This window comes from Triticum urartu, chromosome 7, assembly GCF_003073215.2.
Source record: "Triticum urartu cultivar G1812 chromosome 7, Tu2.1, whole genome shotgun sequence".
Classification (NCBI taxonomy): Eukaryota; Viridiplantae; Streptophyta; class Magnoliopsida; order Poales; family Poaceae; genus Triticum; species Triticum urartu.
Window position 1 is genome coordinate 433271598 of NC_053028.1, and position 8236 is coordinate 433279833.

Genomic DNA, 8236 nt, shown 5'->3' on the forward strand with positions numbered 1-8236 from the left:
AGGTGGATCAAAAATTTTGACACCCAACCATTTGGTCAACTGTATATTAAATATGGACTAGTATTTTAGAAAATTTATGGAGTCCAATTTTGTAACAATTATTTGGTAGGTTCTTCAAAAAAACCCATTTTTGCCACTGGGGAAATGATTAAAAATAGCTAGAAAGATAAAAAATGCATACAAATTGGTACTTATCGATAAAATGTGGTCTAACTCTAATGAAAATTTGTGGGATGCCCTTTTGCAAAATATTTTTGATAGCTACTTCACAAAATCCCTCTATTTTTTTAGTACTTTGAAACTATTTAGATCACTGGTTTTCCGAACCAATCAGAACTCTTCCTACGGATCGATGACATGGCGCCCATCCCTCCATCCATCCATCTCTCCATCCCACATCCATCCATCCATTTATCTACAGAAAAAAAAAGAAAATAAAATGAAAAAGAGATATCCCACCGGCAGCCCAAACCCAGATCCCCCTTCCTCCGTCTCATTCCCCTCGTCCCTGGTGGCGGCACACCACTCGTATCTTCCTCTCTCCACCAAACGCGAGCTCCTCCCCCCCGCACCACTCCTCGCCGCCACCACCACCACCACCTACGGCGCCCGATCCCGTCCTCTAGTGGCGCCGAGCTCACCACGGTGACCCCATCCCTCCGCTCCTTCCTCTCATCGGGCCAGATCGGGCGCGCGCGTCCTCCAGTGGCCAAGCGCGACCCCCGATTCAGCCGGCCCGCCACCCGCGCCCGCGCGCCACCACCCGCTCCTCCTCGCCTCCCATAGGACGCAGACCCCACGCCACTCTTCCTCCGCCCACCGACCCACCCCGTCCCTGATGCCTCACTCGCCGCCTTCCGCCGCAGGGCCGCCGCGCTCGTCCCGTCCTCGGCGCCGCACCTCCACCGCCACCTCCGCTGGCTCCTCGCCAACGCCCCCGCCTCGTGCACGAGCGGCCGGAGCACGTCGTCCACCCCGCGCACGCGGCGCTCGACACGCTCGACGTCTTCGGTAATGGAAGCACCCGGATCCCTCGGTTTCCTTCTTTGGTTTTTTCCTCCATTGATTGGCTTAGCTTCACTGACTGGCGGGGAACTGATTTGGGCGATTGCAGATACGGAGCAGGACATCAAGGACCCGGAGCACCCCTACCCGCTGGAGCACATACGATGTGTGCTCTCCCAGGAGTATGTCTCCGTCTCCCAGTAGTCCGTCTCCGTCTCCGTCTACCAGTACTCGCTGGAGCAGATACGTATACCTGCAAGAATGTGCTGCTCAAGGTTTCTAGTGATTATTAAGAGTTCGGTTTGGGACTAGAAGGTGCTGCTCAAGGTTTCTAGTCCGTCTCTGTCTCAAGGGTTCTAGTGTTAATTTTCAATGTCAAATGCTTAGTTGCAGGCGTTCTCTCCTGCAGCATCTTGCACTCATCCACCTATGAGCCCTCCAATCTCTTCTCTGTGATCCCCTTCCATTATAAGAAGCCAGAATCATTGTGGGTTCGTGGTGGAAATGTAGATTTACATTCATGATAAGATAATTAGCACAAATGGCCATTTATCATCGATATCACAGTAGAGATTCGGAGTGTGATCTTGAAAGCACGCTGCATACAGAAACACAACGCTGAGTGCATTTATTAAATAGATTAAAAATAAGTCGCGCGGGTTTGCTTGCTTGTTGGGATTATATTTCCCAGTAGCTTGTTGATCCTACATAACTTCATTCTGTATACGGATCTGCGACCTTCAGGATGCATTTACTTATTGCAAGCGAAGCATCCTATATTATTCTCATTGCACTGTACACAGTCTGCTCGCACAAAATCTATTTTGTTTCATGCAAGAAGTCAAGAACTATCATCCAACTTGAACTTTTGGCAGTATGTAGGCACTGAAAGGCAGTTGGAAGTCTTTTATGGGAGTATATACTTCTTTTATCTATTATGGGAGTATATATTTAATAGATAGAATAAAGAGAAGAGAGTGTACTTAAACAACACTTCTTTTATGGGAGTATATACTTGTATCATACAATAGCATCAGCTCATGCATTTTGAATTCCTAGGCGATACCGAATTGTTCTGTCCATATTTGTGGTGATTCTCATACAGAGAGGTATTTCTCTTGGATTTATGTCTACAGAAGCTGCATGTAGAATTGTGGTCTCTTACCTTTTTCATAGAAAGTAACAGGGAAAAGGTTAATTTTATCTATTAACATGGACATACTAGAAGGTTATTTTTTTAAAACAGATATCAAGGGTAATTTGAGTTATTCGTCATCTCCAAAAGCTAAGCTGCTGTAGTTCTGCTGACCAACCCGCGTGTTTCACTTTAGGTGTGAGGAGGAGCCTGTGGCTGAGACTGCATCGGGACAGATGCTGCAACCCATCACAGCGAATTCCTCGGCCTCTGTTACGGCCGATGCAGCAGTTACTCAGGACACCATTCATACCTCGCTTCCACTTCTACATTTTCTTTCTCTGTTCTAGTTACTTATGTGATTTATTCATGTAGAATCTCTACTTTATGCCAATAGCTGCCTGTACCATTGTTCTACTATCTGTGTGATGCCGAACAACATGCTCTTAATCTATTGCTAAATTCTGTGTACTTGTGACGTAGCTGACATGTAGAATCTCTACTTAATATGCCAATAGTTGACATGTATTATGTGCCAACATGCCAATTGTTGCTGCTGTATTCTGTGTACTTGTGATGTACTCCGTAGCTGACATGTGGAATCTCTACTTAATATGCCAATAGCTGACATGTAGAATCTCTACTTAATATGTTCTACCAGTATTATGTGCTTTCTATCCTGCAATGCTATCGGGGTATTGCAATTGTTGCTGCTGTATTCTGATTACTTGTTGTGACTGGTATTGAGAGATTTTGGTGGTTGCTTTCAGTATATTTAACTTGGAGTTCTCCAGTACTCCTAGATTTGCTACTCAAACAAATTTTGAGTACTTTCATTGGAAAGGAGTGAAATACTCCTGGTACTTGCATAGGTTTAAAAATTACTTGCTTAGGTTTAAAAATATTGATGGTACTTGTGATGAAACCAACAAGCAACTTGCTAACCTCTTTCAGTGTTCAATCATCTTTTCATTCTTAAATTTTAGTGTTCAATTTCAGATTATACAAACTGGTGTCTGTTGTTCTTTTTCTTTTTTGAACTAAACTAGAAGTAGGAATTCATTTTATCGGGTTAGTGTTGTAAATTGTGGATGCTTCCTTTTTGTTATTGGCTTATTACTTGCTTGATTTGGGACATCTACAACTGAAATTATTATGATGCCATATTTTTTATATTACTCCATGCTCACCAAGTTATTGAGTTGAAGTTGTCGTTGTTTGCTGTCAAGATTTGCTTATCCTGGATACATGGTTATGTTTTGTGTACTGCTGTCCTGATGTTGAGCTGTTCAATTTCACTGTTGTACCGCTGTCAAGATCCTGCTGTACCGCTATTCAGTTTCAGTTAAATTTCAGTACTGTTGGAGTAAATTTCGCTGTTCGATGATTGTACTCCAGTGTTCAATTTCGCTGTTCAATGATTGTACTCCAGTGTTTAATTTCCTGATTGAGTAAATTTCAATGTTCAATTTCAGTAAAAGCAGTACATGTACCAGCGGCAGCAGCTCCTGTGGCAGCGGCGGTAGCACCTGGGCAGGCGTGGAACAGCCTGGGCTTGGAATGGCCTGAGCGCGGGCCAGGAGGAGCCCCTGCGTGTGGGCGGCAGCAGAGCACGCCTGGGCGGAGGCAGCGCCTACTCTACTTGCTTGGCTACTACAGTGATGCATGCACCGGTGAAGCACGCACACATGCTTGCCTGTCCGCATGTATCTTCATTGCTACGAACATCATCTAGATGTACGACAAATGTCCCACCTCTTTGTGTCGTTTTGCTCCTCTTCTTCTTGCATCCGAGAAAAGTGGTGCTTAATATGCTATTGATTTACAATGTCTGTTCATTATCACCAAGTCTAAACTATGGCTTTGATTTTTCCTGATACTTAGGACAAGCTACAAGCTCCCAGCGCGTCTGATCCAGGGTGCATTAGGGCCAACCTGTTACGGAAGATGGCCATGCTCACGAGCCCCTCTGGATCAAAATAGGTATTCCTTTCTGCCTCTTTGGATTCACTCATATTTTGCCTCCTGGATTGATGGATTTGTCCTATGGTGCTGTAATTGTAAAGTCTGGTCCTAATTTACTTTCTGTATTTTCGAGGCTTTATCAAGCCCTTGGTGTTGATTGAGTGTTTGCTCCTCTAATGTTCATGAAGTCCATTGTTATATACCTCTCATTGTAGATGGCAAATTGTGGCAGCTGGAGCATGTCTCATTAGAGAGAGCAATGAAATCCATTGTATTGTTCCGTCAAAACAAAAGTACATTGTACTGTTATGATAGTAGCAGAAGTTTCGTCATTTTCTTATTGTATATTCCCTTCATTCCTGCTATATTCCTGTGTAAGGAAATGTATTCCTGAGATGATTTTTTGTGTTATGTAAACCTGGGAGATGTGTTATGTGATGTGATATGATGGTTGACTTGAATTTGACCTGGAGTTTTCCTAATTTGAATGAAATAATGTTGGATGTATGTGTGTGATTGGGCTAAAGTCTGCTTGGTCCAAATTGAGCAAATAATTGGGCCAAAAAAGGTGACATCCCAACTAGCATCGAACAATTTCAAAAATAAAAGAAATGGACTGCAAAAAGGCCGAGGGCCAAAAAATGCATGAATCCCCAAAACTAAAAAGGCTGAATTATTGCACTAGGCCCATGTAGCTAGCGAAAATTTACAGAAAAAATATATATTAAAAAGGCTGAATTAATGGGCTCGGCCCATCTAAAGCATCGAAATGGACCGGGCTGATTCTAAGTAACGACCTTTTCAATTGGTCGCAATTTTGCCACGTCAAATTGACACGTCGGATCCGACGTGGCCTGGGCAGACAGCCAGTGACCAAAAAAAAGGTCATGGGTTCAACGACCTTCTGTTTTGGTCGTAAACGTCTACGACCTTCTCACAGAGATCACTAATTTCAGTTTACGACCGCCAGCTTTTGACCTTCTGTTTTTGGTCATAAAAAGGGCGCAAATGAAAAACTATGACCTTTCAGCGGCCAATAGCGAGGGCCACAAGTTGACATATTTCTTGTAGTGGGGGCTGACGGACAAATGCGTTTCCTGACAGACCGACCGTCTATTTGATTCCTCGGTGAGTATACCGGGTCTGAGATGATTGTTCGGCATTTGAATTTATCATTTTGTCGGTATGCCCATTTGGATTTTCCACACTAACCATTCCAAGCAGGTGAGCGGGATATGAAATCCTTGTAAAACAAAGTAAGCCGCTAAGGGTATGCCTTTGTGGATCCATATGGAATTACGGCCTCCAACTGATTTGGGGTATCCGGACCCTGATGGTCGTGCAAAAATAATCATACCTTGGTTGTCAGTCTCACCCTTTAACGGTCATGATTTTATTTGTGAGGATACCTTACTGGAATACCTTGGCCACACCTGTCCTTGATTCTTCGTATGATCAGGGACGTGATTAGTGCAATATTTTTGACATTATTCCCTTGTGCCTGTTTTCTGACCTGGGTCCGCACATATATGACATATAATCAGGGCTTGTAGCGGTACAGAACTCGTTGTTGAGGCCAATCATACAAGAAGGTGATAAGGTTTTAGGACATCTCCTTAACAGTTGCGGGAATAATCACCTTGATGACCTTTTTCAAGACTGTTGATTCGGTGATGTCATCCCCACATCTTGTCAATTCTTATAATTCATGGGATGTATCTCTGCTTATTTTCCTTTGCCTGACTCGTGAGGTTGTGGGATCCTCACTTTCCTTAGGTATATCTATTGGATCCTTGCCGCAATCTCGTATGAGTGACTAATAGGACTAGAGATACATGCTCACCATATATAAGAATTGTATGCCACCAAACACTTGATTTCTGAAGAAGACACATGCCCTGACGGGTTTGTGCTTCCGACAAAATGTTGCGAGTCTGGTTCTTGAGCGGCACTGCCATACATTGGCAACTTAGCGTATAACCTCTGAGGATGGTGTATTAGTATGATACTCACGCAGACTGAATGGCTTACGAGAGAAGCCATCCGAGTAGCTTGCTGAGGAAGACTTGTTAACTTCTGCTCAAATCTTTTGTCTGGGTATCGTGCAGAAGAAAGCTCTATGGCTTACACACGAAGCTTGGTCTGATTATTGTGTTGGGGAAGCCTGAGTTCCATACTTGAGAAGCTTCTCCTCGGGTTTGCTTGTTGAGAAAAAAATCATTTTCGTCCGCCAGAAGCTTTTATCGAGGTATCTTGCTGAGAAAGATCGGGTATCTTGGACCAGAAATTGTTCACATATCATGTTGAGGAAAATTTGAGGAGCCTTGCATCATAAATTTCTTCCAATAACGTGTGGAAGAAGATTGAGTTTCTTACACCCCATTCATACTAATATGCAGACTGAAATCTACACAGATGCCCATAATATTCTGTGGCTGATTGTTTGCATGAGAAAATTTGTTTGACTGTCTGCCTTGAGCATATCACATTCTGACTTTATTTCGGATGATAACATATTTCAAGCATCATGCATTGTTGAGCCAAAATTTTGTATATGATCCTTACCTTTTGACTGGAAATATACCGTTGATCTTGTACCTGACTTGCCTTGCTGCTGACTTGATCATTACTGCTGTGTGGATTTTGTACTGATGTAGACTTGAGTATTGTTGTGAGGAGTGCATACTAATGCAAAATTGATTATCAGCCTCAAAATCAGATATTCCCATTTCACTGCAGTCAGCTGAGAATTCCATTCTGTTTAGCTGAGTTTCCAAATATTTGAACTCCTTGCTGATTCTTCGGGTCCGGTGTCGGTCGATGAGCAACTCTTTATAGGGGAAAAATAATGTAACATCGGGTCCCAACAAGAAGCAAAAGAAAATTCAACTAAAGAAAAGCACATAACAATCAATCACTACACACTCAAACAAAGCCACATATTACTGCTAGTCACACAATATGCATGCCTACTTAAGCACACAAATCTCGTGGGATCTCCGGTTCTATGATCTAGCATGCTGTGACGAGGTGCATGAGGACGAATAAATGTGTGGAAGAATTGGTGTAAACAGCACTACACCAAGTGCTAGCTCAGCCAGGTAGCAACCCGGACTAGCTCAAAGGCGAGGACGTACTCGGTAATCATGTAGTGGGACACGAAGGTCGCAACCAGATTATTATCAACTAGACGGAAAAAAATATGTACTCGTCCAAGAAATAGGATAGCAGGGAAAAACTGAGGCTACTAGCATTGCCCTTTCTTGATAACTAAGACCATTAAGGGTCGCCAACATGACAAAATGAAGAGTGATTCGGGATAGAAGCATGTCCATCACCAAAACGATAGGCGGGGCTGAAAGGAGGACATCGGCGCGATACCTGAGCACCATTTCTGCAAATAGTGTCGGGATCACTTAGCATCACTTTGCTGGGACAGAAATGTCACCAAACACCGAAGAACAAGCAAGAAAAGTAAACTGGAGAAATGCAATGGCTGAGCTGTAGTGGATCCGAACCGATGCCAGCTACACTCACCAGATAAACCATTAGCAACAAATACTAAGGCTATATGCATGCTATGCAACAAGCAAATGTAGCAACCAAATGCAATAAACAAGCCGGATTTTAAACTACCGATCTCTACCGGTTTCTACCGCTCACACTGACTAGGGCGTCCTACAGCTAGACCTGCTCTGATACCAAGCCTGTGGCACCCAGGCTCAGAGAAACCGGAATGCCCCATATTCCATCCCAGAGATCGAGGAGAAGTCTTCTGGAATACGGCACTGCTTAGCATAGAACAAATCAGCTCTTTATTACAGGCTATAATGATACAAGGGGATTACATTGGCGCGGCGACACTACGCCTGCCACGGTTGCCCTATGCAAGCAGCGGAACAACATGATGCAGCAGAATAACTCTAGCAGTGGAACAACGACGACGGCGGTGAACTCCACTCCGCAGGGACTCTGGCTGGAAATCTTATCCTAGCTCGCACGATGTAACGCCCCGAGACCGATGCGCCAGGTGTCTTCCAGTTATGCGCCATCGTTGCCTTGTCATTCACTTGTGTGTTGCATCTTGCCATGTCATCATCCGCATTGCATCTGCATGTTTTCTAAACTTGC

At 43.9% G+C, this 8236-nt stretch overlaps 1 long non-coding RNA gene across 5 annotated transcripts; it reads left to right on the plus strand.

The window, feature by feature from the left end:
• Positions 1-466: 466 nt before the first annotated feature.
• On the plus strand, positions 467-4566 carry LOC125522605. 5 transcript variants are annotated; one of them, XR_007289854.1, is made up of 5 exons: positions 467-1011; positions 1115-1332; positions 2337-3877; positions 4025-4123; positions 4250-4566. It is a non-coding gene; the product is annotated as an uncharacterized LOC125522605 (long non-coding RNA). The 5 variants fall into 5 exon arrangements; XR_007289852.1 differs by having other exon boundaries at positions 4321-4566; XR_007289850.1 differs by having other exon boundaries at positions 4025-4566.
• Positions 4567-8236: the final 3670 nt, after the last annotated feature.